Source organism: Oratosquilla oratoria, chromosome 40 (genome assembly GCF_046742065.1).
Source record: "Oratosquilla oratoria isolate Oo_2021 chromosome 40, ASM4674206v1, whole genome shotgun sequence".
Taxonomy (NCBI): domain Eukaryota; kingdom Metazoa; phylum Arthropoda; class Malacostraca; order Stomatopoda; family Squillidae; genus Oratosquilla; species Oratosquilla oratoria.
The window spans coordinates 35629240-35634784 of record NC_134816.1 but is presented as its reverse complement, the minus strand read 5'-3'; positions in this window follow the sequence as shown (position 1 = coordinate 35634784).

Here is a 5545-nt window from a genome sequence, read left to right as displayed (position 1 = left end):
AATAATAACAACAATAATGATAATGATAATAATGATATTAACATTAAATAAGATAAAAACAAATACCAGTAACCGAGATGTTTTACACGAATTCTGGAAATAATGAACCATAAACATAGACCTTATTTTATAAAAAAAAAGTCAAATGTCCTGATTGTTAAATCGTTGGCACCAATTCTCGACAAAATAGGACAATTCGCTCCTCTTGGGAAATCTTTGGTCAAAAGCCTATAATGAAATAAAATATATGTAAAATAAACGAGGAATGCAAAAGCTATTTCAGCCACTGCTATCGATTTCCAATTTGCTCTTCATTTTAACGAAATTAATTTTCGAGTCTGCGTTCGAATGAGAATGAATAAAACATCAGTTGATTGAAATCTAAACTTGTGGCAATGGAAATCGTTCAAATTAATTGGGATTCTTTTTTTTTCCAACAGAATTCGGTCACTGAGAAAAAAAAAAAAAAATAGTGAACACTTGGTGAAGTAAACTGAAATGTCCTTTTTTTTTTTTTTACTCGAATGCATAGGGAAGGTAAACAACTGATAGTACAGACCCGCTAGAATGCTATTATGTACTGGTACTTTATCACTTACCTGTGATACTCTTAGGCGTGGGTTCGAATCCTGCACTCATCTCCGATCTCCAGAAATAATCTCAATTCTTTGCTCTCATCCCCCAACTACTCAGCGCCTCCTGTCGTATGATTACCTTAACAACAAAAGAAAAAAAATCATACGTTTTGGTTTGTCTAATTACTATGCGACAGTTCTTTACAGTATCCAGTTCCAATTTCTAAGGCTTCAGCACACTGAAATCATAAGAACAAGGGAGACTTCAAGAGACCATAAGGCCTACAGTAATGAGTTCCATGCCCCTTACCACCTGTAATCCCCATCCATAAAGCTATCTCTATATATGTTTGTTAAGTCTATTTCATTCGTTAAACGGTCTATTGGTAAACCAATTCTTGCTTATTTTTTCTTAAATCTAAATTTGCTCAATTTACATCCAGTATTGTAGATGTTGTCTTCGCAGTCGTACAGGAATTAGCTCAGTTTGCTTATGGAAATCTCCAGTTCTAATTAAAATCACTGAGCCTTAAACTCAATTAGGCCTATCTGGTCGTACCAAGATGTTTATCTACACCAACACAGAAATGTTTTCGTCATTTCAACGAGATCGTCGGGCATGAAAAAAAAATTATTTATGAAAACCTTTGTGTTAATGAGGAGGCAAATTCACACTTCTCCACAAATTCTTTCACAGTCTTCTACCTGACTGGGAGGGTGCGACCCTGTGGACTAGTATTCGATCCCCTGAGTAAAATTCAAGTTTTCATTTAGAAAATTGTAAGTTCAGCTAATGATTGTTAATTAAATTCTAGATATTGTTACGCTCTCTCCCTCCCCCCCCTCTCTCTCTCTCTCTCTCTCTCTCTCTCTCTCTCTCTCTCTCTCTCTCTCTCTCTCTCTCTCTCTCTCTCTCTCTCTCTCTCTCTCTCTCTCTCTCTCTCTCTCTCTCTCTCTCTCTCTCTATCTATCTATCTTTTTCTCTATACACACACATACACACATGCACACATACACGCGCGAACACACATACACGCGCGAACACACACACACACACACACACACACACACACACACACACACACACACACACACACACACACACACACACACACACACACACACACACACACACACACACACACACACACACACACACACACACACACACACACACACACACACACACACACACACACACACACACACACACACACACACACACACACACACACACACACACACACACACACACACACACACACTTACTAAAGCGGGATAGGAGAAAATCAAGAGGACACGAAAAGAAACTTAAAAAGGAGTTACAGAAGAGATCTGAAAAAGAATAGCGTCCCACACAAAGAGATAGATGTCTGGAACAAAGTGAATGAGGGAACAGTGAGTGCCAAAACTACACAAGAATTTAAGATCAAACTGGATGCTGAACGATACAAAAGCGGGTCACTACGAGCATAGCTCGCTTCCCGTAAAATACAACTAGGTAAATACATGCGCACACAGCCAAAACACGACTACAAACCTACACACATGGGCACACATTTGCACGTTTGTGAGTGATAACATCAAAGATAAAAAAAATCATCACTGGAAAATATTGTGCCTTTGAATAGCGTTGACCCTGGAGCACTTTTCTCGTGATTTTGATGTGGGAGGGGAGCGGACGTTGGGCTGAAGGAGTCTCTCGTAGACCGACACCCGGAAACCTCATAATTTTGTTATGTCCATGTGGTTGTCGTCAGGTGATTTTATTCCAGTTGAGATAAAAAATCGTAGGAAATTGTGATGAAATAAATCTAAGCTTGTCTCAATTTTTTTCCGCTTTTTTATGACGATGATGATGGTGGTTATGATCATCATCATCATCATCATCATCATCATCATCATCATCATCATCATCATCATCATCATCATCATCATCATCATCATCATCATCATCATCATCATCATCATCATCATCATCATCATCATCATCATCATCACCATCATCATCATCATCATCATCATCATCATCATCATCATCATCATCATCATCATCATCATCATCATCATCATCATCATCATCATCATCATCATCATCATCATCATCATCATCATCACCACCATCACCATCATCATCACCATCATCAACACCATCATCATCACCCTTGCTAATCTCTTCTATTATTTTTTTTTTATTTCTCTGCTTCGATTCCTTCATCGTCTTTTTCTCTTTTTACATCAAATTTAGAGCGTCGCTGCTTGCGGCGGTTGTAGAGTTGTCGGTAGTGCATACTCTTCCGCCAACGAGTTGGACCAAGGGCATGGGTCATTAGATTCCACGCTACAAAGACCTCTGTAAGGAGCATCGTCCTAGCCTCCTGATAGGGGGAATTAACGACGTTTAACTGAATCAGTCATTACCATTATGTCATCTTCTCTCCTCGTAATAAATTTATTTTCCGATGACGTTTCTTTTGATCTTGAAAGAATTTCTTGTAAGTCTTTGATCTGTTATGACTTCATTGAGTCAACATTAGTGACGTCACTGAAAGGGGGTATTGATGACGTCACCGATGGGTCGTTAGTGACGTCACCAAGCTGATATTAGTGACGTCATCAGGGCGGTAATAGTGATGTCATTAAGAGGTTGTTGGGGCGATTGCTCACTATGTCTATAATTATCTGTCATTTTATTAATCTCTTCTTTACTTTTTTGTTTTTTAAGAAAATAAAAAAAAACTTTAACTAATGAAAATTAATCAAAAGATAAGAAAAATTTAGTTCATGTTGGAGCGAATTCCGTGAAGATCATTAAGAGGGACACATGTCTTGGTGTGAAATAAATATATTTCCAGATAGTTTCGTTCAGATGCGTCTCGAAAGGAACGACAACGAACTAAAAAAAAAAAAAAAAAAAAAAGAAAATCTAATTTTGTGAAGCAGAGTTATACTCATCACTCAGCTTATTCAGGAGTGAATTGTATTCACATAATCAGGTCTTGTTTCATCTTGGTACACAATCTCTAGAAAGATCTTACGACGATTTTTTTTTCAATCTATTTTTCAATTTAGTATTTTGCTAACGAAAATACTTACTCAAAAAAAAAGAAAAAAGTTTTAATCTATCTTCAGATATCTTCTTCAAATAAGAAATTGTAATTTATGGAAAACTAATTAAATTATATATAATTTCTAATCTTACTAATTTCTAATACTGGACAAACTTCGGGATATAACGGATTTTCGGTATTTCCTTCGTATATAACGGATCCTCGGTTATAACGGATCTTCGGATAAAACGACAGACCCAAGTCTCCATATCGTCCGTTATATCGAGGGTTTACTGTTATTGAAAGAATAGTTATATTAATAATAATAGCAATAATGATAATAATAATAATAAAATAGTAATAATAATAATAATAATAATAATAATAATCATAATAATAATAATAATAATAATAATAATAATAATAAAATAATAATAATAATAATAATAATCAATATAATAATAATAATAATAATAATAATAATAATAATAATAATAATATTAATAATAATAATAATAATAATAATAAATGATGATGATGATGATGATATGATGATGATGATGATGATTGATGATGATGATGATGATGATGATGAATGATGATGATGATGATGAATGATGATGATGATGAGATGATGATAATAATAATAATATAATAATAATAATAATAATAATAATAATAATAATAATAATGATAATAATAATAATAATAATAATAATAATAATAATAATAATAATAATAATAATAATAATAATAAATAATAATAATAATAATAATAATAATAATAATAATAATAATAATAATAATAATAATAATAACAATAACAATAATAATAATATAATAATAATAATAAACAATAATAACAGTAATAATAAATAATAATAATAATAATAATAATAACAATAACGAATAACAATAACAACGAATAACAATAACAACGAATAATAACAATAATAACGAATAATAACAATAATAACGAATAACAATAATAATGATTAATAATAATAATAACAACAATAATAATAATAATAATAATAATAATAATAATAAAATAATAATAATAATAATAATAATAATAATAATAATAATAATAATAATAATAATAATAATAATAATAATAATAATAATAATAATAATAATAATAACAACAATAATAATAATAATAATAACAATAATAATTAATAATAATAATAATAATAATAATAATAATAATAATAATAATAATAATAATAATAGTAAAGTTTATTTGGCAATGAATTAATAAACATGAAGTACAGATAATGAAAAGAACATTTATTTCGAAATAACAATTACACTTTACAAAGGATTACAAAGGCGGAGCAATGCCGACAGGAGACCTTTTGATCCATATCTAGGTCGGTTGCACAAAAAAAAAAAAAAAAAAAAAAATCATATTAATAATGAAATAATAATTAAAAACTATAATATAATGTTAATAACAATTTAAATACATATATTAATGCATATGTATAGTTAAAGTAATATACAAACAGGTAAATAGTAAATAATAAATTTGACATATAACTAATAATAATAATTGAAAATCAGACCAGACAAACGATAACAAAACAAAAACAAATAATATAAGATAAATTATAATCATTACAGCATCTTACTTAGGTATTTATATCTAAATGATTCTTAAAGCTTCGAACTGAACTACATTGCACTACCTGTGCAGGAGGTTTATTCCATTCATTAACTACAACGGTCGGGCAAAGTTGATTCTACCTACTTTGCCACTCTGCCGAGGATAACGCAAAAAAAACAAAAAAACATGTAAGCTTATTTCCATTGTAGTCTTGTGTGACTTTCACAAACACTTACCCACCCTTTCTAAATCCCCCTTTCTACCTCCCCCTTCCCCCTTCTCCCCATAATCACTCTCCCTCCCCCTCC